Below are 9,145 nucleotides of genomic sequence, written 5' to 3' on the forward strand. Positions count from 1 at the left end.
CTAGGATTTATTTCTAAGTACTTGATATTTTTTGATACTTTTCTAATTTTATTTGCTACTTATTGTTGCTGATATATAAAAATGCAACTGATTCTTATACTTTGACTTTATGAACTCTAATAGTTTGTCTGTGGATTCTATTAGATCTATTATGTACCCAGTCATGTAGTTTGTGAGTAACAGATTTATTTTCTGTTGAACTAGATTGGACCTCTGGTACAATGTGGAATAGAAGTGGTGCTAGTGGGCAACTTTTTCTCATTCCCAATCTATGGGGAAAGATTTTAATATTTTGCTGTCAATTATGACGGTTACTATAGTTTTTTCTGACTTCTTTTTATCAGATTAGAAAGTTCCCTTCTATTCCTAGTTTGCTAAGAGATTTTTGTTTGTTTTATCATGAATGGCTATTGAATGTTGTCACATGCTTTTCTGAATCTATTTAATTAGTTGTATGATTTATCTCCTTTTTCTTGGGTTAATATTTAATCACATTGATTTATTTTCTAATACTAAACCACCCTTGCATGCCTGGAATAAACCTCAATTCGTTATGGAATTAGATTGTGTTTCCCCAGAAGTGGACATTAGGTCAAGAATTAGAGTACAAGGAGGTGATTCCTGAAAACACCAGAAAGAACATGAATGTGAAATGCTCTCTCTTTCTCTCTCTCTTTCTCCACATACACACACTCAGATATGTGTATATATACATATATATGAAAATATATATATATGGACATATATATGAATAGAATTTGAATAAGGATATATGTATAGATTATATATCTGTATCTAAATAAATATATCAATAAATATTATTTGTGTATATATATTGGATCTCATTGGCTAATATTTTATTAAAGATTTGTGAAAATATGTTCATGAGACAAATTGGTCTATAATATTCCTTTTTTGTAATATCTTGGTCAGGTTTTGGAATTAAGGTTATAGTGGCCTCATCAAAAAAAAAAGTGTTCCCTTTTTCTGTTCTCTGCTAGAGCTTATGTAAGGTTAGTGTTATTTCTTCCTTAAACGTCTGGAAGGATTCACATGGGAATCCACCTGGGCCTGGAGGTTCTTTGTGGGATGGTTTTTAATTAATATTCAATTTCTTCAATAGATATTGGACTACTCAAATTTTCTGTTTCTTCTTCTGTCAGCTTTGGAAGTTGCATCTATTTTGTTTTTTTAATAAAAGCACAATAGAGCACCTAACTTGGTAGATCATGTGAGATAAATGACCCTTGCAGAGATGTTGCCAGTTTCCCTGCCTGCTCCAGGGATGCAAAAGGTTAAGTTTATTTATGATAGGAATGGACTTGTCAAGTCAGAGCGTAAAATGATCTGGAGGCCAATGCTAATGCACTGACTCTAAAGCATTTCCCTTTTCAACAGCCCTCTGTGATTATGTAAATTGGAAATAAATGATTGGCATTCACAAATGTGCCTCGGAGCACATACGGATAATTAGCACAGCACTGAGGAAGCCAGTTGTAGAAGGCAATTGTGACAAATCCACAAAAATAATGATTCTCGATTAATAGTTAATGATACATGTCAAGGGGAGTAGTGAGACTGGGCCCCTCCTCTTCCAGAGTGCACTCTCCTTTCTCCCTCAGCCGGTCCTCCTGCAATGCTGAGCTCCACCTGACCCACGGCCGAGACTGGTAAATTGGAAACTCCAGGCCAGGATCTATCGCAAAGCAAGATTCAACAGCTCCCTTTTCAATTTGCAAATGGGCTGGAAGTGGACCAGCAAGAATGATCGAATGTCAAGCTTGTTTAAAAGCCACAGTGTTTAATGAGTATGTGGCTGGCGCTTCATTACTAGCGCGTACCATAAGTATACCCAAATCACAGTCCCTCCCCTCTCATCTTTCGGTAACAATTCAGAGAGGAAGTGCATGTCAATTCTGCAGCTCAGACAGTCTGATGTCTGGAATAACACAAGGGCCTCAGTGCTATTAAAATCAAATGAGGTTTGACTGAAGGGCCCACAGAGCACGGAGACAGCACTTTTTAACAATCTGTGCACACAGGTTACATGGTGGTGGTGTGGAAATTGATGAAAGAACAAGGGCATTTAAGGGAGCTACCTGGCGTGTGCAGATTTCAGACATTCTCAATGCCATGAGATACTGTTGTAGGTGCAGGTCTTTGGTAAATTCCCACTCCTGGATGCAGGAGCAATCAGAGCAGTGAGGTAAGGTATAACTGATATCTCTTGTGGACAGAGCTGGGGAGAGGACTGATGTAGGGGCATTTAGCCTTTTCAAGAGTCTTCAGAGTCTACTGATGGGTCCTGGCCAATTTTAATACCTTTTGTTGTCACGAGGAGGGTCTTTCGGCTGACCGGAGTCTCCCACGCAGCAGCAACAGTCTCTAGGAGGGGCCCTGACCGGGGTTGGAAGCCTATTCTGGTTCTGCTGGGCTACTGGCTCAATGCATGGTCTGGGTGAGTTTCTCTCCCTCACCTAATTCTTCAAGGTAGTAGGTGGATGAAATCCCCTTGTGGGTAAAGCCCTGAGACTCACTGGAATCTCAAGTATTTGGTAGCTCTGGAAAGTATGGTGCGTTATTCATTTAGGTCCCTGCCCCAAAGCCGAGCCACTGAAGCTTTTGATAAAAATACTCTGGAAATCCAGACTTGAGCACTCAGAAGACATGGATTGAAGTCCCATTTCTGCTAAGAAATCACTGGATGACCTTGGGCAATTTCCTGCCCTACACGGTGTCCGCAGGTGTCCAATGGAAGGGCCTCCTGTTTCTCTAGGACAGAAATTCTCAAGCTTTTTGGTCTTAGGGTCCCTTCACGCTCCTAACAATCATTGAGGAGCCCAAAGAGCTCTTGCTCATGAGGCCTCTCTCTATAGATATTTACAGTTTTAGGAATTGAAACTGAGAGAACTTTAAAATATTTATTAATTCATTTTAAAATAAAAATAATAAACCCATTATATGTTAACATAAATAACTATATTTTCCAAAACAAAAACGATTAGTAAGAAGAGCGACATTGTTTTACGTTTTTGTAAATCTCTTTAATGTCAGGCTTAATAGAAGACAGCTGGATTCTTGTAACTGCTTCTGCATTCAATCTGTTGTGATATCACATCGTGTTGTCTCTGGAAAAATCCACGGCGAAACTGGGTGAGGAGAGGGGAAAAGGGAAACATATCTTGGTACTATTGTCAAAAGAGTTTTGGTCATGTAGGCCCCAGAAAGGGTCTCAGGGACCCTCAGGGGTCCCTGGACCACATTGTTGGAATTGCCACTCTAGAATAAACAGGACTGTGTTCCTATGTTACTGCATTACTGAGGACCACACCCCCACTCCAAATTAAGTCCCGCACAAGGTGTCCTGCTCCCCCGGGTTGTCTACAAATTGATGTTTAAGTTTTTTCTAGGAGGGTGCAGCTTCCCCACCCCTAAATCTTGAGAGAAGTAAGTCTTTTTATCTCCAGAGTCTATACCTGTATTGGGGTCGGACCACGCAGAAGACTGTGTGCACCTACCAACTTGGGGTCTGTAACGGATGTCAAGTTGGCTTACACAGTCCATAAAGAAGAAAAATCAAGCCAATAGAAACAAGCAAACAAGTACGCAAAAGGTAGCTTCAGTTACCTGTTAGAGAAACAGAATGACTAATTCAGACATCAAAGTAATTGGGCACATCACGTGGAGCGGGCCTTCCAAACGACAGGGCTGCTCTAGAGTGGAAATGAGTATGCGTGGAATCGCATGCAGAATGCACAAGGAGAATAAGCTGATAACGTTTCAGCCAACAGTGCTGTGTGGCCTCCTGCATTCAGACAGACAGTGCTAGACCACAATCCAAAGACTGGGTTTGGGCATGGGAAGTCTGCTGCCAGTTCCATGTGCGTGTGTGTGATCTGGGCAGGTTAATTCCCCCTGGCTCGTCTCCCGACCTGTAAAATGGAAAAAGTGTCACTGTCCTGCCTTTCTTCAGGTCTGTAGGGCACCGCAGTGATGAAGATGGCTGGAGAAGGCCCTGGGAAATGGTGCTGTGCTTTGTAGATGTCAGGGCCCCTCAGGAAAAGGTCAGAGACCAGGACTGGGACGGGCAGCACCCACAGAGAAAGCTGCCAGCCTGGCTGTCTTGGGGAATAATGGCCAAGTTCTCCTTACCAATCCTCCCCCCCTCCCCTGCCTTCCCCCGCCCCCCCTGCCCCGGCCTGATCCCGTCTCCACGCTGGCATGAAGAAGGAGTCGGAAGGCCATGTTCAGAAAGAGTCTTCCTGTTCTCAGTTTCTCACAGGCTTAGCTGAGCCCCTCCAAGGTGGGAGCAGATGCAACTCCCCTGGGTTTGGGTAGAGACAACTGTTTCCCTTGGAAAGCTTGCTGCTAATCTGCACGGTGTCTGCCAAGCCCCAGGAGCCAGCTGAAGCCATGCGCCCAGGGTGTTTTGTCAATGTCTCCATACAGCCTTCGCCAGCCGTTGCCTACCTCCTATCCGCTGCTGGACAAACTGTGACCTGCCCCCAGTCAGGCTGGTCGGCGGAGACTGACAGTAAGGCCTGATCCACCAAAGTGACCGTGGACAGCAAATGGCAGAGGGCCAGGATGGCACCAACGCCAAGAAGTACTCATGCCTTGCCACTGTGGCTGTTGGTCGTGATCTTATGGAAGAAGTAAAGGATGGTTCCAGAAGTACCAAAGGGGTGACGAGCACAGGCTGCTTTAACTGCTTCTCAGAGAAGAATGATTGTGTGCCATTTCCTCTGTGCCAACCACTGTGCTTAGGGCTTTATCCTTATGATGTATAAACATGTGGGCCTCACTGGAACCACCACACAGCAGAGTGGGAAGGGAAACTTTGGCCAACTGAGATGATCACTCGACAGTGCCTGGGATCAAAGCCAAAATGGCTGCCACCCACCGAAGGACCTTCCACTCTCCCTGTCACTCATTGTGACAGGGTGGGAGGAGCCAGTCTGCCTAAAGTTCAACTTGGAGAGCATCTATCAAGACACACCTGGAGAAGGCTGTGGAGGCAGAGTTTCTGGGCTGTGTGTGACTGAACTGAGGGGACCTCAGTTTCACAGAAAAGGCAACAAGAACGAACCTCAGTACTTATACCGGTCTTCATTTAACATTTTACAAAAAGCCATGACCTCTACCACCTCTCTGGAACCTCTCATTAAGCCCAGAGGTCAGCAGGACAGGAGCCTCATCCCTTTTGTACAAATGAGAATTCTAAAGTTCAGAGAGGTGAGGCAACTTAGCTGCCCAAAGACCCATACCTCGTGTCAGAGGCTGAATACTGGCCCCCAAAGATGTCCATGTCCCAATCCCCGCAACCAGTGAATGTTATACGGCAGAGGGGACTTTGCAGGTGTGATTAAATAAAGGATCTTGAGGAGAGATTAGCCTGAATTTTCTGGATGGGCCCTAAATGCCATCACAAGTGTCCTTATAAGAGGGAAGCTGAGGGAGATTTGACACAGACAGAAGAGGAGAAGGCCACGTGATGTCAGAAGCAGAGGTTGGAGCGATGCACTTTGAAGATGGAGGAAGGGGCCACGAGCCAAGGAATGCAGGCAGCCACCAGAAGCTGGAAAAGGCCAAGGAAATGGATTCTCCCCTCAGAGCCTCCAGAAGGAGCCAGCTTGTTGACATCTTGACTTTAGCCAAATGAAACTAACTTTGGGCTTCTGCCCCCTAGAACGAGGAGAGTAAATTTACATTATTTTAAGCCACTAAGTTGGTGGTAATCTCTTACAGCAGCCACGGGAAACTGATTGGTCGGCTAATGGCAAAGCTGGGACAGAGGCCAGTCCTCTCATCACCCAGACAGAGGCAGAAGGCCGCCTCTGCTCTTGGCAAAGCTTCCCCAGGGATGGCACAGGCAGGGGCAGAGGATGGGAGGACTTCGGGAGGAGACGATGATGGTTCAGGAACAGGAGGCTGCTGGGAGCCACCAGCTCAAAGTCCCTTGCTTGAGGCTCGTCATGTGACTTATCCGACCCTTCAAGGAAGGGACTAGGAGCATGGAGGCCATGGCCTGTCCCTGAGCCCAGGGGCTGGGATGCTCAGCCCCTTGCGGACTGCATGAGGACCTGCCGACTGAGACTGGAGCGATGGCTTCTGCAGTCTGTCACTGCCTCCTTCACTGAGTCCTAGGTGCCCCTGCTGATGTGAGGTGGCCTCTGTCTGACTCCAGGTTCCTGTGGCACTGAGGTAAGTACAATCCAGGAGGGGAGTTTGGAGCAGCGCTCACCCTCTGGTGGGGGTGAAAATTGGCCATTCCCCTCAGAGAGAGGAGGCCCTTGGCAATTGTCAGGGCTCTTCCCTCCCTAGTGCCCACACAGCAGTAGGCAGATCTGGTTGGGGCCGGAAGAAGTGAGTTCTACATTCTTCCCTCCCTGAGGGCCCTACCTGTGGTCACGGAGCGGGGCATGGGGAAGTGTAATGGATGACAGCCCCTTGGTGCTTTGTTAAGTGAAAATTAAAATCATCGGGAACTGTTGGCATTTCTTCTCTTCTCTCCCCTTCCCCATCTCCCTTCTTCTGAGCTTCTCCATCTCTCTGTTCTAGCTCTTCCTCTTTTGCCTTTTTTCCTAGTTCATTTTAAGTTCCTCAAACTTCCTAGCTCTGAGAACAACTCTGTGCTTGAGGCTTGGATTTCAGAACTTTTAAAAATCACCTTGAATCCTTAGGGTGTGTACGAACTGCTTCTCAACTTGAGCAATGGCGGGGGTCAAAGTTTCGGGGCCTCCAGCCAGCAGCACCACAAGGTTACATAAGAGCTGCTGACAACACAATCCCCTCCCCCCATCCCAGTGACTCCAGCACCCTTGCTTTTCGAGTTGAGTCGCAGAGCCTGGGCAAGCATGAACAATTGGTTTTCATTTCAAAACTCAACTTCTAATGGGCACTTCCAAGTCATTTCCTTAAGCTCCTACTATATTCCAAACTTTGGTTCAGTTAAGTTCTGTGAAACTCAAACTTTGTGTTTTGGGATTCTACTTTTCTCTAAATTTCACGAGGTAGGGGAAAGAGTGTACTTCCATTGGGCACTGGTTGGAATGGAAACCTCACAGAGCTTGCCAAGCTGATCCCTAGAATACCTCTGCACTGGGCTGTTCCACCGAGCAGGTTCCTGGCCATCTGAGCACTTACATGGTGCGGCAGGTGACTTTGAGATGCCCTTCTTTACAGGAACACAGGCCATCAGCCGCATCTCCAACATCTGTAAAAGGGACAATATCTAAACTACTTTCACAAGCATATTTCATTTTCCCCCTTGCCATTATTCTGGGCATTATCCAGGGCAATATCCTTATCCCACGTCACAGGTCCAGGGCATCCCCAGGGCCACTCAGCCAGCCCCAGAGTGGAGCTCCTGGAATGGTGAAGCTGGAAGTGCCATTGGAAATTACTGTATCAATCTTTCCTTGTTCTATAAACATGGACACTAAAGGCCTCAAAGAGGGAATAGGCCCCGCAAATGGCTGGTGGCCCAGCGGGACCAACTCAGGCCTTACCCAACCAACGCTCCCCTTAGCCCCCCAACATCCCTCCCTTCCTGGGCCCGGGCACTTGGCCACCATGTTTACCTTCAAAGCCAGGTGCCAGCCTGGGGAGGAGCCGCATCTTCTGTTTTTGAGAAATTGGCAGGGCACGGCAAAGCAGGCGTGTGTGCGTGTGAGCTAGTGTAAGGACTGCCTGTGTCGTTTGCGAAACAACAAATCTCAGGACTGGGAGGCTGGTCAAAAGTCAGTACAGATGCACTCGTTTACACAAAGGGGCGTGCTGTGGGAGAGTTGTGGGCGAATCACTGTTCTGTAAATTGAATCTTTAACCCCCCTGGGGCGCAACCTATTGCAGCCCACTGAGAACTCCTAGTATGAAGCAAAGGGTCTTCTTGTAATGCAAATCACCGCCCCCTAATTGGCCTGCTTTGTAACTTCTGGGCCTACAATTGCTTAAGGGGGTCATGTCCCTTTGTCACCAATTGTACATTTTTTATTTTGTCTCGCACAAAGCAGGGAAGGTGCCAAGGTCAACTCGGACCTGGCTGCTGCTGCCTCCAGCCTGGAGAAGACCCATCTGAACCGGGGGCAGACCCGGTCCGGTCCGCTGCCTCCCCTCCCCTGCCCCGAGGAGCTTGGTGCAGAGCAGCTAATCGGGAAGCTGGGAGTGCAGGTGGCACTCCGTACCACCTGGAGCCATCTCCGAGAGAGTGTCCACATCCTCCGAGGCTGGCGAGGAATACCAATTGCACGGTTACTGGGCCCCCTCAGGAACCCACAAGAGGAAATTAAAAGGCATACACACGCCTGGAATAAAGGGCCCTCTTCTTGCAGCTAATCACCGAAATTGGTCACTGGGTTGTCCCCTCCCCCCTTTGGTGAAAGACATGGTCTTTCTCTTTTCTGGCTCATCACTGTGTTCTTAGAAATGTGCGAGGGGGGCTGAGCTTTGCACGGGCCTCCCCTCACCGTCCTCCCCCGCAGCCCTCGCTTTCTCCTCAGTCCTTGCTTTTCCCAGCATGAGGGGCAACAGTTTGTGCCATCTAATGCAGGAGACAGATCAGTCCCAGCCCCAAGGCCATGCGGGTGGGAGGAGTGGCCCTGCATCTCTATGAGTGCCTCCTGCAGGGCCCCTTGCAGGTTGCAAAACGTTTCCACTTCCCTCGCCGCAAGTGCTTCACAACCTGATTAGGCTTACTGCTGCCATTTTACCTCAATGAAGTGGCCTGAAATAACAGGCCTGGTAGTCAGGGCTCGAACCCAGGACTTTAGCTTCAGGGTCCACTGCCTCCTGCTAGTGTGTGTGTCTCTGGGCTGTCGGGCAATGGGAGAACCCTCTGCATCCCCTTATCGAAGTCTGGGCAGCCCCGAGAGCAGGAGCAGGAGCAGGATGACGCCTGCGGCTGCCGGGAGAGACCACAAGGGAGAGGGGGGCTTTATGTAACAATTGTCCCAGCAGCGAGCACTGCCCAGGCACACACGAGATGCCCTCTCAAGGCCTGCTGAGAGGCAGCAGGAGGGAGATCTCAGGGAAGAGCCTGCCTACCCCGGGAAGGCCTCGTCTGGGGGCCTCCCTTTCCCCTGCCAGGCTAGTGACGGGGTTGGGTCACCTGATCTCCAGGACCGCTTTCCCCATGAGTTCCGGA

At 48.1% G+C, this 9,145-nt stretch overlaps 1 long non-coding RNA gene across 2 annotated transcripts; it reads right to left on the minus strand.

Moving 5' to 3' along the window:
- Positions 1 to 2,993: 2,993 nt before the first annotated feature.
- Positions 2,994 to 8,020, minus strand: LOC124245809 (uncharacterized). 2 transcript variants are annotated; one of them, XR_006890350.1, is made up of 4 exons: positions 7,584 to 8,020; positions 7,147 to 7,216; positions 3,628 to 3,932; positions 2,994 to 3,149 (listed from the first exon to the last, which is right to left on the minus strand). It is a non-coding gene; the product is annotated as an uncharacterized LOC124245809 (long non-coding RNA). The 2 variants fall into 2 exon arrangements; XR_006890351.1 differs by having other exon boundaries at positions 7,095 to 7,216.
- Positions 8,021 to 9,145: the final 1,125 nt, after the last annotated feature.

The sequence above is a fragment of the Equus quagga genome, chromosome 10, assembly GCF_021613505.1.
Source record: "Equus quagga isolate Etosha38 chromosome 10, UCLA_HA_Equagga_1.0, whole genome shotgun sequence".
NCBI lineage: Eukaryota > Metazoa > Chordata > Mammalia > Perissodactyla > Equidae > Equus > Equus quagga.